This window comes from Marmota flaviventris, chromosome 9, assembly GCF_047511675.1.
Source record: "Marmota flaviventris isolate mMarFla1 chromosome 9, mMarFla1.hap1, whole genome shotgun sequence".
Taxonomy (NCBI): Eukaryota; Metazoa; Chordata; class Mammalia; order Rodentia; family Sciuridae; genus Marmota; species Marmota flaviventris.
The window spans coordinates 90,773,483-90,792,568 of NC_092506.1; the positions used below are offsets into that span (position 1 = coordinate 90,773,483).

Sequence of the window (19,086 nt, forward strand, 5' to 3'; positions counted from 1 at the left end):
TAAAGCCAATGTGTCCCATGAAACCAATCCTCAAGGACATATATATCTAGGATAAAGTATTTTACTATGAAAGACTCCCTGCAAAATTGGTAAAGGCAACTGGTCTGCCAGATGTACAAATATCAACATAGGGACAAAAGAAGCATGTCAACACAAGGTAAAGTGATGATTTTAAAGAAATATAATAACTCTATAACAAAGGACTTCTCCACTAAAAGCAAAAAAAAATAAAGTGTTGAATTGTTTGAAAATGAATTCAAAATTATGATCTTTTTTTTTTTTAATTTTTTATTGTTGGTTGTTCAAAACATTACAAATTTCTTGACATATCATATTCCACACTTTGATTCAAGTGGGTTATGAACTCCCACCTTCACCCCATACACAGATTGCAGAATCACATCAGTTACACATCCATTGATTTACATATTGCCATACTAGTGTCTGTTGTGCTCCGCTGCCTTTCCCATCCTCCACCATCCCCCCTCCCCTCCTCTCCCCTCCCCTCCCCTCCTCTCTCTCTACCCCCTCCACTGTAAACAGGGACACTGCTACATCGATGTTCATAGCAGCACAATTCACAATAGCAAGACTGTGGAACCAACCTAGATGCCCTTCAATAGACGAATGGATAAAAAAAATGTGGCATTTATACACAATGGAGTATTACTCTGCATTAAAAAATGACAAAATCATAGAATTTGCAGGGAAATGGATGGCATTAGAGCATATTATGCTAAGTGAAGCTAGCCAATCCCTAAAAAACAAATGCCAAATTTGATATAAGGAGAGTAACTAAGAACAGAGTAGGGACGAAGAGCATGAGAAGAAGATTAACATTAAACAGGGATGAGAGGTGGGAGGGAAAGGCAGAGAGAAGGGAAATTGCATGGAAATGGAAAATTATGATCTTAAGGATAAAGAGATATAAGAGTACAAACTAATAACTCAATGAAATTGGGAAATTAATTTCATGATCTGAATGAGAAATTCAGCAAAGAGATAGAGATCAGGAATAGTAATAAACAGAAATCTTGAGACTTAAAATTGTGATAAGTAAAATTAAAAAATGCAGGCATGAGACTCAATTTCATTGGTTCTTGCTCTTCTTATTCCTGGAATTAAATCATGAGGTTGTTTGAAATTTTTAATTTTGTTTGATATAAATATTTATTTCTATAAATTTTCCCGATAGTATAGCTTTTTCTGCATAATGATGCCAGCTTTCTGGTATTTCATGTGTTTCTCCTTAATATCAATTGCTGCCTGTGGTAGGTAAAGTTCTTGGGGACAGTAGGCTAAGTTGTAATTCTAAGTGCCTGTAAACTTCCACTTTCACCACTTGAATTATGTTTATCAGATCAGTTATGTTTATTTTCAAACATTTTATAACAGGTATACTAGTTCTTATAATTATTTGATTAGATATTAAGTAAATCCATATAAACCTTATGAGTATAAAAAGAAATTTGTTAAATCTATGAACACTTTGATTGAATACTTGTCTAGATTCATTATGGTAAAGTTTAAAAATGGGTCATTAAATGAGGTATAGGTGACATATTCTAAAAGTTTGGGTGCAGAATCTTAAAATTATGGAATTTTGCACTGTGTTTTGTGATTTTTGATTTTCACTCTATAATAAAGAAAAAGAAATTGGATATTAAGAATAGAAAATATTTCATTGTATCTTTTTAAAGAATGCATTGTGTTTAAGATACATTATATTTAGCTCATTTGCTATAATAATATCAATTTCTTAAACTAAAAGATCAATATGTATAATGACTGGAGAAGATTTTTTCTTTCTTTTTCTAGACATACTCAAGGCTTCATATCAGGCAAAACTCTGCTAAGAGGAAGAGGTTCTTCCAATGACTAAAATAGAGTTACCTCTACCTATTGAGATTTATAGACGCAATGAAAATAATTTATAGGGATCATGGGTCACTTTTTAGAAAATAGTTTTACATAGATAAAGGCAACTTGAAATATGTAAATGTATCAGTTCAGTGATAAGTTGTATTTAAATGAAGAGTAATGATATTAAAAATCCTCATTTTAAATAATACTCATAGGAATAATGAAGAGCTCTGACATAGAAAGCAGATGATCCACGTACTGGAATTAAGCTTGTGCCATTTTCAGCCCTTAGAATGTCACTTACTGCCTCAATTTATCAATCTCATGTTCATCATCTGTTTTGAATTCATAAGACATTTTGATTCATACAACTTAGAGAACTAATCATTCATAAAAGTTTATTTTTTCTGTGTCTAGTACTTTCACTTCTCTAAAGCTTATCTACATGATCAGTATGAAGTGAAATCTGTTAAATCTATGAACACTTCAATTGAATGTGAGTTCTCACATTTTGGATAGATTTTTTTTTACCTATTAGATGTAGATATTGGGCTAGTTATTTAATATCTCCGAGCTTTTCTCTTATTGTATGAGGGAGCCCATAATCATGCTTACATTCTAGAGTGAAATGACAGGTGGAGAGACCTTATGACAGTGCCTTCCATCCATAGCAGACCTGAGCCAGAAAGCAAGGCAGTTTCAAATTGCACTTCTTTCTGAAGTGCATCTACATTTTTCATATGTTTTATTTCATGGCTTGTCACAATGGCTGTGCAAATTAGATAGATTAAATAAGTATTAATTCCATTTATGAATAAGAAGTCTAAGTAAAATGTTGGTTCAAAGATTTGGCTAGGACAAGTTGCAGAATTTGGGTGAAAAGCTGGCTGTCATTCTTACCTGACACTTACCTCTGTGAAAGGGTACTCTTCCACTCGCACCACACTAGGTACTATGGACTGTATAAGCAGAGGTTAGGATTATGCATGTGCACTTATGAAACTGAAGATAATTTGAAGGACATAAAGTATACACATAGATAATAGGTATAATGACAATAGAAGGACATAGACAAAAGCGCTATAAGATATCAGAGGAGGGTCAAATATATATGGCCTGGATCAGACAGAGAATGCTGCTCCAGGATGGAGGGACACAATCTGCAGCTGTCAAAGGGATGGCATCTGGGCCAGTATGAGTGAATAGAGAAGGAAACTAATCTGCTGAGACATTTCTGTGTTCTGAGTACTGAGATGGTTCCTTGGATCATCTCAATTAGTGCTAGAAAATTATTGTCGGTCTTCAATTTTGAAATCAGTAAGTTAACTTTCAGAATGGATATCTCCTTTTCAAGAGCAGAATCCATGAATACAAAATATAATTTGATAGATTTATCCAAAAATCAAGTTTTTTGTTTGTAGTTAATCTGTGAAAGTAGAGATGTGAGACTAGTGCAGTTTAGTGTGAGAGAATGATATAAATGTTTGTAGAGGACAGTCATGAGAGGAAGGGTAAATTAGAAATATAACTTTTCTTAAATCAAAGAGAGCTTGCTTAGGATGAGTGGAATCTAAAATTTGAGAGAGATACTGGATTCTAAATGTGATGATTTGTGACAATCAGCCTCAGTGAGGGATTTTAACAGATGTGACATGCAATGGGGAGATGATACAGTTTTTTCAGTAAAAGTCATAGTAACTAACATGCTTCTTTTAAAGTAGCTATTTTGAGTGCTTAACAAGTCTTAGATTCTAAAATGTGTACTTAGTTTATATTGTTCTGCTAGACAAAACTTTCAAAAAATATTGACCCTCAGGTTTCCCCTAGATTATCTAATCAGAATCTCCAAGGGAGAAGCTCAGGATTATGGCTATATAAAAAAATTCCTAAGTGATTTGTATGTGTGTGTGTGTGTGTGTATGTATATATATAATTATATAGAATTATAAAATATATATATATATATATATATATATATATATATATATATATATATAATTTTTTTTCATTCATTCCTGGGGTTTAAACCCGGGATGTTTAATGACTGAGCCACATCTTCAGCCCTTTTTATTTTATTTATTTTGAGACAGGACCTCACTATGTTGCTCAGAGTCTTGCTAAATTGCTGAGGCTGGCCTCAAACTTGCCATCCTTCTCAGGCTCTAGAGTCTCTGAGATTACAGGCATGTACCACTATGCCAAGCAGTAGCTAGATTTAAAATGAACATATTCTTTGAGACATTGTTAGTTCCAAATTATCCAGGATCTGAGCCCTGAGCTGCAAGAGTATTGGGGCCAAGAGGAAGGGTGAAAGTGCCTAGGAGCTGGGATTGACTGTATAAAGGAGCTATAGAGTTAGCGATTTGGGTTGCAGCAGAAAATTGGTCAGGATTTGTAGGCTGGGAGGGCTGTGGTCTCTCTGAAACTGATTTTTTCACCAAAAGTATAGAAAATATTGACCTATGGACTTTCCACAATGTGAAAAGCAGATTAGAATTGGGTCAGACTTTGAGGTGACACACAAGGTTTTGAATGTGGTGTGCCTCCTAGCAGCAGAAGCAGATGCTGTCTTCTCCAAGTCGTCTTCACAGATCTTACACTCAGTATATGAACCCTACTGATTGGGGAGGTTTAAAGACAACTAGAAAGTGAGGCACTGTAAGACTAGGCACAGTGGTGCACACCTGAAATCCCAGCAATTTGGGAAGCTGAGGCAGAAGGATCACAAGTTTGAGGCCAATCTCAGCAACTGGTGAGACTATGAGCAACTTAGGAAGTCCCTATCTCAAAATTTAAAAAAATAAAAAGTATTGGGGATGTAGCTCACTGGTAAAGCACCCCTGGATTCAATCCCAAGTACCTCCAAATAAAGGAGGAGGAGGAGAGGGAGGAAGAGGAGGAGGAGGAGGAGGAGGGAAGAAGGAGGAAGAGAGGAGCAGAGGAGAAGGAAGTGCGACACTAGTGTAAGGATATATCAGCAAAAACAGTAAACCACAATTCTAGATTCCCGCAGATAAAGTAGATGTTGAACTAACCAAATACATAAAATGGCAGTATAAAAGGAATGCAAACACAGGAAGCAAAAAGAAATTATTTTATAATAAGGGGCAGTCAGAGATATTTAATGAAAATAGGGTATGTATCCAAAAAATAATCAATTCTACTTAACAATGGACAGATTAAAAGGCAGACACTCCAAGTTTGTGAAAGCTAAGTCATTCAGCAAATGTATCCAAATAGCTTATCTAGAGTGCAACAGAGGTGAGGAGCTGGAAAATTTGCAAGGGGAATTCAGAGATAGGAAGAATAGAGGGAAGAATTCTTAGATATCTATGATCAAAATTCCAGAAAGACAGAATGGAGAGTGTAGAAAAGAATTCTCCAGAGCTGAAAAAGAATGTAAATCCATTGAATGAGGAAGCAAAATATATGACCCACATAATAAGTTTAAAGAGTAACAGCATTTTTTCATTTTTCCTATTTTTATTGGTGCGGTTATAATTGTCCACAATGGTAGGATTTGTTGTTACCTATTCATACATGCATATAACAGAGTAACTGCATTTTAACAGTCCAGTGAGTTAGGCATGATTCTGGGTTGAGCTGTGTCCCACAAAATTATATTGAAATCCCAACTTCCAGTGACTCAGAATGTGCCCTTATTAAGAAATAGAATCCTTGTGGATGTATTTAGCTGAGATGAGGTCATGTTGGAGTAAGGCGGGCCTTTAATCCAATAAGACTGGTGTCCTTATAAAAATCAGAGAGACCTGGGGACAGAAGCAGACAGGACAACATATGAAGACACAGGATGATGAAAGCAGAGTTTGAGGAACATGCCTGCAAGAACGGATAATGAAGCATAGCAGAAAAGACCAGCAGTGGGAAGAGAGAGAACGGCCCTGCTGACACCTGGACCCCTGGCTTCCCACCACAGAACTGTGACCGACAGTTCCATTTTAAGCCTCCCAGTTGGTCCTAATTTGCTTTGGCAGTCCTGGAAAATGAATACGGGCATTATTGATTCCATCTTGCAGAGGAGTGCATGAAGTTGTAGAGATTAACTACTTAGGCAAGTGACTGAGGAGCATGTTAATGTCGTGGATTTAGATTCCAATAGTAGAGGAGAGAACACATGTGATAGAACAGAAATTGAAAGCTAGGTGACTATAGACAATCACAGATGTATTTTCTCTGACCTTCACAGGTTTAATTAATTTGACTGTGAATTATTTATCAGAAGTAAAAAATTGTGAGATTCCAACTAAAATTTTGCATTGCAGCCCTGTCTTGCCTGAATTTGCACATGGCAATAGAGACAGGGAGGCTCTAGTGCTGCATCATGCATTCACCTGTTTTTCCATTTTCCCATGGCCACCTAACCTGGCTAACTCAACCTACGTTCCCTGACAATCTTGAAGGGATGCTTTTATTTTGTGACATCTGCTGGGGAAACTAGAAACCAAATACTGGACTCAACCCATCTTATAATGATTAATAATAATTATTTAATTATTATTAATCTCAACACTACACAAGTGTAATGACTGGCATGATAATTATTTACCTTGAGTCTCAATCTTTCTAACTAGAAACCCCCTGCCTTGGAGAAGTTGTTGGATTAATTTAATGTCTGAGAAACAAAAACAGCTCTTGAACAACAGATATCCAGAAATGTTATTTATTACCTTAATATAGCCCTTCAAGTATCTATAATCTAGCAAAGTATGAAGTGTCATAAGAGAAAGGTTTTCATAGGAGTAAAAGAACACATTTCCACAAAGAGTCCAAGAGTGAGCAATTACAATAAAATAAATTTAAGGGATAAAGACCGTAAGTTTCATTAGCAATGTAGTATGTAACATTAATTTGCACTATTAATCTGAAAAATCTTCATTGCATGATGCACCACTTGCCCACTTGCTTTTAGTGCTTCTAAGGTGAAGAGTTGTCATGTGGTCAGTGTCCCACATCAACACATTATATATCAGTTTCTTTCCATTATCTTCCTGAAGATGTTCACTAAAGTACTTAGGGCTACTCCACTCCATGCAGGAGGACACAGAAATTTAATAGCAGCCTGACTCTGTGGGAAAGTTTCAACCAATGGATGGCAGTAATCACTTAATAAATATTCCTACTCCTAATTCCCCATCATCTAGTAAGGTAGTTTCTACATGATTACACAGGCTTCTTAGCAATGATTAAAATCTGGTTTCTCAAAGCAGCAGTGAATCCATCAATGCAAGTCTTTATCATATTAACTTCCTTTCAGTCCAAATAAGCTGTTAAAGTCTCTGACCTCATCTCTACTTTCAGATGCTTCCAAAATCAGTCATTATCATCATCATCATCATCATTGCAAAGGTCTTCATCATTATCATCTTTATTAAATAGTTTCTTTGAGGAAATAAGTATGCTTAATTTTCTATATACATCATATCATGAAATTCTTACTACAGTATGAGATTGGTAGGATTAACTCTCCTCACTGACAAAATCTGTAGCTAGCTAGGATTAATTACACATAAAGTCATACATGAAATAACAAGTATGGGACCTAGATGGATTTGGATACATACCAAGATAAGTTTCCTTATCCAAATCTAGTCTAAAAAGAGTGTCAGATTGGGGCTGGGGATGTGGCTCAAGTGATAAGGTGCTTGCCTGGCATGTGAGGGGTTCTGGGTTCGATCCTCAGCACCACATAAAAATAAAATAAAGATATTGTGTCTACTGAAAACTGAAAAATAAATATTAAAAATTCTCTCTTTTCTCTCAAAAAAAGAGTGTCAGATTCATGTATTTTTAATAGTCCATATTTCTCAGCAATAGCCTATATTACCTCAGCTTCTTTTCTTTTTTAACTTTATTTTATTTTTTTTGTTTTATTTTATTTTTATGTGGTGCTAAGGATCAAACCCAGTGCCTCAGACATTCTAGGCAAGTGCTTTACCACTGAGTCACAACCCCAGCCCTTACCTCAGCTTTTGAAGCCTTGGAAATATGTTCCTCATATATCTTATTAGAATTATCATATATCTTATCTAGAATTATTATTGACCCCACTCTCACACCCTATACAAAAATAATCTAAAAATGAATGAAAGACATAAATATTGTCCCTGAAACTATTAAAATACTCAGAAAAAAAATAGAAAAAAAACACTTTAAGACATGAGTATAGGAAACCAGTTTTTGGATAAGACTCTAAAATCATAGAAAATAAATGGAATTATATCCAACTAAGAAACTTCTTTACAGAAAAGGAAACAGTCAAAAAAGTGAAGAGACAATCAATCTACAGAATGGAAATAAAAATTGCACACTATTTATCTGACAAAGGAATAATATCCAGAATCTATAATGAAGTTTAAAAACCACAACAAAAGAGTCTACTAAAAAATCCCTAGGATATATAAAGAATTCAAAAATCTTAACACACACACACACACACACACACACACACACACACACAGAGTTAAATAACCCAATCAATAAATGGGCCTAGGAACTCAGAGATTACATATAATTAATCAACAAATATATGAAAAAAAATGTTCAATATCTCTACCAATTAGAGAAATGCAAATCAAAACTACTCTAAGATTTCATCTCACTCCAGTCAGAATGGCAGCTATTAGGAATACAAACAACAATAAGTGTTGGCAAGGATTTGGAGGAAAAGGTACAACTCATACATTGCTGGTGGGACTGCAAATTGGTACAGCCAATATGGAAAGCAATATGGAAATTCCTTGGAAAACTGGGAATGGAACCACCATTTGAACCAGCTATCCCACTCCTTGGTCTATACCCAAAAGACTTAAAAACAGCATACTACAGGGACACAGCCACATCAATGTTTATAGCAGCACAATTCACAATAGCTAAATTGTGGAACCAAACTAGATGCCCTGTAGTAGATGAATAGATAAAGAAAATGTGGTGTATATACACAATGGAATATTACTCGCATTAAAAGAGAATAAAATCATGGCATTTGCAGGTAAATGGATGGTGTTGGAGAATATAATGCTAAGTGAAGTAAGTCAATCCCCCAAAAAACAAATGCCGAATGTTTTCCCTGATATAAGGATGTTGATTCGTAATGGGGATGGGGGTTGGGGGTTGGGAGGAATAGATAGGGGAGGGAGGGGAAAGGAGGGGGCATAGAGGTAGGAAAGATGGTGGAATGAGTTGTATATCATTACACTAAGTACATGTATGAAGATACAAATGGTATGTTGTGTACAACCAGAGAAAAATTGTGCTCTATATGTATAATATGAATTGAATCACATTCTGCTATCATATATAACAAACTAGAATAAAAAAAAATTAATGGTCAAAGAAGATAACTTGAGTTGAAAATGTTGATGGAATTTTCAAGGAAGAAGAGTTTTAAAACTCCAAAAGAGATCTAGTCCTCAGATATTTTGAGGATCACTCAGGCCAGGCCATAGCAACTCTTTACTGATCCTCTTAGATTACACCCTGTACTTTAACTTGAAATAAACTCCTCAAATAAAAATTCTTCAAAATGTTCCTTACCTCATGTCATGTGTTTTTCTAATTACCAGATTGGGGTTATATGCCATCTTTAGGAGTCAAGTAATTGGAAATATTGACCTTGTCCATCCTCAGTTTTCATCAAGGGCAGAGTTCTTCAAAATTTAAACCAGTTGCAGTTTAAATCCCAAGTTCTTATCACTGAGTTGCTTAGTGCCTTACTTTTGCTGAGCCTTAATAATAAGGACACTGGCCTCGTAAGAAGGAAACATCATTTCTACTTGATGTGTCTAGTTATCAGTTTATTTATCAGTAATTAACATTATTAAAATAACATATAGAATGAGGGAACAAACATGCATTAAAACTCTAAATAAAATTTTTACCCAATTTGTTAATAAATATTATAATTATTACTGGTTTCCCTCATGAGAAAATAAATTTCTAACAGGCACTGTTATCTTCAGACCCAAAAATGTGCAAGCATATAATAGGTGTTCTATGACTTTGTTGAATATGGTATACATAATTAATTAATGAATTAATACTTTCCATACACCAAATTATTAAAATTCTCCAAGATTGATACTATCATTTTGGTAATATAGTTTGAAGATGGGCATTTCCACATATTATTAGAAATTTTGGGGAATATAGGGAAATCTTGACTATTGACTATATAAATACATAGACACTTTTAACTAGGAAATTCACTTCTAGGAAATTACTCTGCAATTACAGTTGCATACATCTGCAAAGGTTTCTCTACATCATATCATCTGTGCACTGGGCAACTTTAGACAGAAATTAAATATTCACAATACAGGAAGAAATTATATGAACTTGGTACTTTTTAAATGTACTTATATAGAAAAATCTTAAATGATTTAAATGAAAAAGTTAAAATACCTTACAGTGCTAATTATGCCTTACCTGATTAAAAAATAGAGATAAAAGTATATATTTGCATTGGCTTATATATTCCATGAAAATCCTGGGAGGTTAAACAAGAATTATATAATAATGGTTGTCTAGGTAGGGTTGAAGATAATTACTGAGAAGGGCAGAATTTTGTGGGAATCTCCTACTTTTTTCTTAAGCTTTTTGATGTTTGAATCATTTTAAATTTCTTTAAAAATACATTTAGATTTAAAAGGTTAAAACACAATAAAATGTATTTGAAATAACAAAGTAATTAATGATTTATTATGGAGTCTAGGGTTTAAAGAGTATTTCTGGTGTCCTGATTTTCACTGGTGAGAGTGCAGTTGGGTCAGGGTTAATGATTACTAGATGATCTCTTTGGAGCACTCAGGTCAGTTTCAGATGAAAACCATTAGACCTTGGTAAATGTTGTTCAAGGCCATACACGAAGGCATTGAGGAACCAAGGACTGTGCATTTCCCATCTTGGCTGCAGAAGGGAGAAAAATGTACTATTTTTAACATACTCTGTTGTTTGCTCCACTGAGGTATTAGTTAAATTTGACATTTCTCCCCCTAATACCACCTCCGAATCAGAAACAGGTTTCCTGCCAAGAAACAGCACACACTTTCCATTCTATGTGCCAAAACAGGTACTTGGATTTGCTTTTTTCATTTGTGAAATGTTCCATGTCTTCACTGTTGGAATCTATATTATTTTTCAAAATTCAAAATTCTAAAATGACCACACCTAAATAAAAAACTCTCCTTAATTTTCATTCATGAGACATAGTTCCTGGTTTTATAGCACTTATTACAAATTATGAAAATTGATAGATGATAGATTTCAGACAGATAGGTAGATAGATATAAACAGATTGACAGATGGGTCCATTATTTTATCATCAATGCTCCCACTGCATATAAGCTCTATGAAAGCAGGGAATGTCCTTCATGTTACCACTATATTTGCGCCACCTAGCACAATGCTTGCATAGGACAGACACTCTAGATGTTTGTTTAGTGGATATTTTAAGGAAGTGTTTTAAGTGACTTGTGTTTCACAAGTCACAAACCTGTTTTTTTTTTCAATACCAGGGATTGAATTCAGGGGTATTTGACCACCGAGCCATATCTTCAGCCCTATTTTGTATTTATTTAGAGACAGGTTCCCACTGAGTTGCTTAGTGCCTCACTTTGGCTGAGGCTGGCTGTGAACCTCCAACTATGATGTTTTAATTTGTGATTGAAGACCTGATCTTTCAACTCATTCTTTCTAGTTTTTAAACTTGTCTTGATTATGGAAAAATACATATGTCATAGAATTTCACATTCAAATAAAATTAATCATATAATTTAGTGGTTTTAATTTCATTTATAATACTGTGTAACAATCATAATATATATGTATATGTATATGAAACTAAAATTTTTCATCATCCCCAAAAGAAACTCTATTAAGTAATAACTTCTATCCCAAACCCTGGTAATCCCTAATCTATTTTTTGTCTCCTGTAATATTGCTCATTTCAGACATTTCATATGGAAATATATAATATTTTGTCTTATTATATCTGGCTCATTTCACATAGCATAATGTTTTTATAGCATATCCATGTTGTAGCAAGTATCAAAGCTACATTCATTTTCATAGCTAAATAATATTCCATGGTATTATATAATGCATTTGTGCATTGATGAATGCTTGTATTGTTTTCACTTTTTGGCTTTTGTGAATAAGGCTGTTGAAATGAACATTTAATTACAAGTATCCATGTCTTGTTTTAAACTTCTTTGCTGAGTTACATAGTTTTTTTTGGAAAACATGAATATATAGTCTTTTTAGTTATATAACACATTAGGATTAATTTTGCAATAATCGCAAAAGCATAAAAAATAATTTGCTATAATTTAGTCCTCAGCAATTTCCCCCTTAATCCTTATCCTCCTTTTATTCCTCTTCTTCTACTCTACCAATTTTCTGCAGTTTACCTATGGTTTTACTTTGTTTTTAATTAGTGTCTTGTAGATGTACTTAATATTGAGTTCACTGTGGTATATTCATATATGTACATATGAAAATTCATTCAGATTTATTCTATTATTCTTCCTTCTATAGTAGCTGAATAATGTTATGATCCCATCAGAAATATACAAGAGTTCCAATTTACCAACATCCTTGCCAAATTTTTTATTCTATGTTTATTTGTTTGTTTGTGTTTATTATTGTCATCCTAGTAGGTTTGAAGTAGTAGCTTGTTGTGGATTGATTTGCATTTACCTTGTGAGTAATTGAGCATGTTTTCATGTATTTATTATCTAGTAGTATGCCTTCTTTGGAGAAATGTTTAAGATCATTGTTCATTTTTAAATTGGTTGCTTAGAAATTTATTGTTATGCTCTAGGAGTTATTTATATTGTCTGGATATTAAACCCTTATCAATAATAGAAGTTAATATACAAAGTACATATCTAAATATACTTAAATTTTAGTGTCATATCTAAGAATCTGTTCCAAATCCAAAGTCATGAAAATTTACCCACATGTTTTCTTCTAAGATTTTAATAGTTTCAGTAGTGGATTTGTTTTATTTTTTTGGTATGTGGTATGAGGTAGTGTTTCCACCTGCCTTCTTGTCAATATGAAAATCCAGTTTTGCCAGTATCAATTTTTGACATATTTTCCTCCACAATCCTGATCTCTGGACCCCTATGAAAAACTGCCACCTCTTCAACTTAAGACAATAATGTTATTTAATGAATATTTTTTTATTCTACAAAATTATTCTATTGCCTTAATTTGGGGGTAGTTATACTCAGGAACATATACTATTACCATATATTTGTCCTAAATTTTTCTCTTGATTTTTTTCTGTCTTTTCTATCACATTCTCTAATATTAAAAATTTATATCTGTAATAAAAATCTGTACTATATTTATTTGATTTCCAGAATGTGTAGTATTTTCACTTCTAATACAACTGATGATATATATATATATATATATATATATATATATATATATATATATATATATATATCAGAAACAAAGAAAAGGAAGTCTGTCTCTTTAAATGTTTCCTAAATGCAATAGCCCTGGAAATATTTTCAGAAAAGAAATACTTGATAAAGAGATCAAATTACAAAGATAGAATCTTTTTTGTTTGTCTAAGATAAGTCATTTGTAGACAAAAATAATGAAAATTTTGAGTGATAAATTTTGCCTTTCAGAAAGGAAGTTTACAAAATCCTGAATTTAAGCAAATAGGCATTTTGAAGAATCAGACTTTGTACCTAAATTCACACACATACTCCATACCATATCACTTTCTGTCACCTAGATGAGAGAGAACTTTGATCTTGGCAACTAGATGCTGAAAATGTTCAAGCCCAAAATAAATAGAACTTTGATTCTTGAATCACCTCTTGGAGGACAGCCAGACACTGAATGGAAATATTCTCTTTGGAATTGCCATGTATAAAAAAATACATGTTTGTCACATTTAAGCCATCATACATTTTTTTTTTAATTTTTTATTGTTGGTTGTTCAAAACATTACATAGTTCTTGATATATCATATTTCACACTTTGATTCAAGTGGGTTATGAACTCCCATTTTTACCCTGTATATGAATTGCAGAATCACATCAGTTACACATCCAATGATTTACATATTGCCATACTAGTGTCTGTGTATTCTGCTGCCTTTCCTATCCTCTACTATCCCCCCTCCCCTCCCTTCCCCTCCCCTCTTCTCTCTCTACCCCCTCTACTGTCATTCATTTCTCCCCCTTGTATTATTTTCCCCTTTCCCCTCACTTCCTCTTGTATGAAATTTTGTATAACCCTGAGGGTCTCCTTCCATTTCCATGCAATTTCCCTTCTCTCTCCCTTTCCCTCCCACCTCTCATCCCAGTTTAATGTTAATCTTCTTCTCATGCTCTTCGTCCCTACTCTGTTCTTAGTTACTCTCCTTATATCAAAGAAGACATTTGGCATTTGTTTTTTAGGGATTGGCTAGCTTCACTTAGCATAATCTGCTCTAATGCCATCCATTTCCCTGTAAATTCTATGATTTTGTCATTTTTTAATGCAGAGTAATACTCCATTGTGTATAAATACCACATTTGTTTTATCCATTCATCTATTGAAGGGCATCTAGGTTGGTTCCACAGTCTAGCTATTGTGAATTGTGCTGCTATGAACATCGATGTAGCAGTGTCCCTGTAGCATGCTCTTTTTAGGTCTTTAGGGAATAGACCAAGAAAGGGAATAGCTGGGTCAAATGGTGGCTCCATTCCCAGCTTTCCAAGAAATCTCCATACTGCTTTCCAAATTGGCTGCACCAATTTGCAGTCCCACCAGCAATGTACAAGTGTACCCTTTTCCCCACATCCTCCCCAGCACTTGTTGTTTGACTTCATAATGGCTGACAATCTTACTGGAGTGAGAAGGTATCTTAGGGTGGTTTTGATTTGCATTTCTCTGACTGCTAGAGATGGTGAGCATTTTTTCATGTACTTGTTAATTGATTGCATGTCCTCCTCTGAGAAGTGTCTGTTCAGGTCCTTGGCCCATTTGTTGATTGGGTTATTTGTTATCTTATTGTCTAATTTTTTTAGTTCTTTGTATACTCTAGATATTAGGGCTCTATCTGAAGTGTGAGGAGTAAAGATTTGTTCCCAGGATGTAGGCTCCCTATTTACCTCTCTTATTGTTTCTTTTGCTGAGAAAAAAACTTTTTAGTTTGAGTAAGTCCCATTTGTTGATTCTAGTTATTAACTTTTGTGCTATGGGTGTCCTATTGAGGAATTTGGAGCCCGACCCCACCGTATGTAGATCGTAGCCAACTTTTTCTTCTATCAGATGCCGTGTCTCTGATTTCATATCAAGCTCCTTGATCCATTTTGAATTCACTTTTGTGCATGGCGAGAGAAAGGGATTCAGTTTCATTTTGTTGCATATGGATTTCCAGTTTTCCCAGCACCATTTGTTGAAGATGCTATCCTTCCTCCATTGCATGCTTTTAGCCCCTTTATCAAATATAAGGTAGTTGTAGTTTTGTGGATTGGTTTCTATGTCCTCTATTCTGTACCATTGGTCCACCCGCCTGTGCTGGTACCAGTACCATGCTGTTTTGGTTACTATTGCTCTGTAGTATAGTTTGAAGTCTGGTATCGCTATACCGCCTGATTCACACTTCCTGCTTAGCATTGTTTTTGCTATTCTGGGTCTTTTATTTTTCCATATGAATTTCATGATTGCTTTCTCTATTTCTACAAGAAATGCCATTGGGATTTTGATTGGCATTGCATTAAATCTATAGAGAACTTTTGGTAATATCGCCATTTTGATGATGTTAGGTCTGCCTATCCATGAACAGGGTATATTTTTCCATCTTCTAAGATCTTCTACTATTTCTCTCTTTAGGGTTCTGTAGTTTTCATTGTATAAGTCTTTCACCTCTTTTGTTAGGTTGATTCCCAAGTATTTTATTTTTTTGAGGATATTGTGAATGGAGTGGTTGTCCTCATTTCCATTTCAGAGGATTTGTCGCTGATATACAGGAATGCCTTTGATTTATGCATGTTGATTTTATAGCCTGCCACTTTGCTGAATTCATTTATTAGCTCTAATAGTTTCTTTGTAAACCCTTTTGGGTCTGCTAGTTATAGAATCATGTCACCTGCAAATAGTGATAATTTAAGTTCTTCTTTTCCTATTTTTGTGCTTTTAATTTCTTTCGTCTGTCTAATTGCTCTGGCCAGTGTTTCGAGAAATTTGTTGAACAGAAGTGGTGAGAGAGGGCATCCCTGTCTTGTTCCAGATTTTAGAGGGAATGCCTTCAGTTTTTCTCCATTCAGAATGATGCTAGCCTGAGGCTTAGCATAGATTGCTTTTACAATATTGAGGTATGTTCCTGTTATCCCTAGTTTTTCTAGAGTTTTGAACATAAAGGGGTGCTGTACTTTGTCGAATGCTTTTTCCGCATCTATCGAGATGATCATATGGTTCTATTTTTTAAGTCTATTGATGTGGTGAATAACATTTATTGATTTCCGTATATTGAACCAGCCTTGCATCCTAGTGATGAATCCTACTTGATCATGGTGCACAATTTTTTTGGTATGTTTTTGTATCTGATTCACCAGAATTTTATTGAGGATTTTTGCATCTAGGTTCATTAGAGATATTGGTCTGTAGTTTTCTTTCTTTGAAGTGTCTTTGTCTGGTTTAGGTATCAGGGTGATGTTGGCCTCGTAGAATGAATTTGGAAGTTCTCCCTCTTTTTCTATTTCCTGAAGTAGCTTGAAAAGTATTGGTATTAGTTACTCTTTAAAGGTTTTGTAAAACTGCTGTATACACATCCGGTCCTGGGCTTTTCTTAGTTGGTAGTCTTTTGATGGATTCTTCTATTTCCTCAATTGATATTGGTCTGTTTAGGTTGTCTATATCCTCCTGACTCAATCTGGGCAGATCATATGACTTAAGAAATTTATCTATGCCTTCACTATCTTCTAATTTATTGGAGTACAAGGATTCAAAATAATTTCTAATTATCTTCTCTATTTCTGAAGTGTCTGTTGTGATATTGCCTTTTTCATCCCGTATGCTAGTAATTTGAGTTCTCTCTCTTCTTCTCTTCGTTAGCATGGCTAAGGGTCTGTCGATTTTATTTATTTTTTCAAAGAACCAACTTTTAGTTTTGTCAATTTTTTCAATTGTTTCTTTTGTTTCGATTTCATTAATTTCAGCTCTGATTTTAATTATTTCTTGCCTTCTACTTCTTTTGCTGTTGTTTTGCTCTTCTTTTTCTAGGATTTTGAGATGAAGTATGAGATCATTTATTTGTTGGTTTTTCCTTTTTTTAAGGGATGAACTCCAAGCAATGAATTTTCCTCTTAGAACTGCTTTCAATGTGTCCTATAGATTCCGATATGTTGTGTCTGTGTTTTCATTAATCTCTAAGAATTTTTTAATTTCCTCCTTGATGTCTTCTATAACCCATTGATCATTCAGTAACCTATTGTTCATTCTCCAAGTGATGCATGATTTTTCCTTCCTTCTTTTATCGTTGATTTTCAGTTCCATTCCATTATGATCAGATAAGATGCATGGTATTATCTCTACTCCTTTATATTGTCTAAGAGTTGCCCTGTGACATAATATATGATCTATTTTTGAGAAGGATCCATGTGCTGCTGAGAAAAAAGTGTAACTGCTTGATGTTGAGTAGTATATTCTATATATGTCAATTAAGTCTAGGTTATTAATTGTGTTATTGAGTTCTATAGTTTCCTTATTCAACTTTTGTTTGGAAGATCTGTCCATTGGTGAGAGAGGTGTGTTGAAGTCTCCCATGATTATTGTTTGGTGGTCTATTAGACTCTTGAACTTGAGAAGAGTTTGTTTGATGAACATAGCTGCACCATTGTTTGGGGCATATATATTTATGATTGTTATGTCTTGTTGGTGTATGGTTCCCTTGAGCAGTATGTAGTGTCCCTCTTTATCCCTTTTGATGAACTTGGGCTTGAAATCTGTTTTATTTGATATGAGTATGGACACTCCTGCTTGTTTCCGAAGTCCATATGAGTGATATGATTTTTCCCAACCTTTCACCTTCAGCCTATGTATGTCTTTTCCTATCAAATGCGTCTCCTGTAGGCAGCATATTGTTGGGTCTTGTTTTGTGATCCATTCTACTAGCCTGTGTCTCTTAATTGGTGAGTTTAAGCCATTAACATTTAGGGTTATTATTGAGATATGGGTTGTTCTTCCAGCCATATTTGTTTATTTATGTTACTAAACATGGTTTGTTTTCCTCTTTGATCATTTTTCCCCCGTTTAGTGTCCTACCTCCCATTGTTGGTTTTCATTGTTATTTTCCATTTCCTCTTCCTGTAATGTTTTGCTGAGGATGTTTTGAAGAGATGGTTTTCTAGCTGCAAATTCTTTTAACTTTTGTTTATCGTGGAAGGTTTTAATTTCATCTTCCATCCTGAAGCTTAATTTCGCTGGATACACAATTAAAAATATGGAACGCTTCACGAATTTGCATGTCATCCTTGTGCAGGGGCCATGCTAATCTTCTCTGTATCGTTTCGATTTTAGTATATGTGCTGCCGAAGTGAGCACATACATTTTTATTTTATTAATTATATCATACAGAGGGACTTTTAAATATCCTCCCATCTTCAGTGCATAATTTATTAATTTGTTTATGGATAATATACGTATGTGAGCAGGACCTTAATTTGTCTTGATCATCCCTGTATTTTTAGCCAAGAGAACAGTGCTTTTGATACAGCAGATGTGCAATATGTGTGTGTGTGTGTGTGTGTGTGTGTGTATTGGAAAACTACATTTTATAGTATTAATCATTTCATTCAGCAACTATTATGTATACCTACTATGAACCAGATTTGCTACATTAGGTATCATTGCAAATAAGGCATGCATGTTCACATGTTCACTGTTCTCATTGGAGAGAAAGAGCAATGCACTTAGAAAATAAAAATACAGTGAAATGATACAATGGAAATTACAGTTGTGGAGACAATGCACGATACTGGAGGATCGGTGGTGTAAAATAGGATGGTGGCACGAGGGATAGAAAATGTTCACTTGAGGAAAGAACCGAAAATTTTGCAATTGTTTGAATGCTGGGTTCCAGTGGCAGGAAAAGAGGAGTGGGGGGTTAACTGAAATCACTCATATAAAAGGCTGAGTGGCTTTGTTGCCATTTGCAAATGGGACAAAGTAGAATAGGAATCTTGTGGAAAG

The 19,086-nt window shown here is 34.5% G+C and overlaps 1 non-coding gene across 1 annotated transcript; it reads right to left on the reverse strand.

Moving 5' to 3' along the window:
* Window positions 1–18,331: 18,331 nt before the first annotated feature.
* On the reverse strand, window positions 18,332–18,438 carry LOC114089052 (U6 spliceosomal RNA). The gene has a single exon (XR_003582109.2). It is a non-coding gene; the product is annotated as a U6 spliceosomal RNA (small nuclear RNA).
* Between the last annotated feature and the right edge of the window lie 648 nt (window positions 18,439–19,086).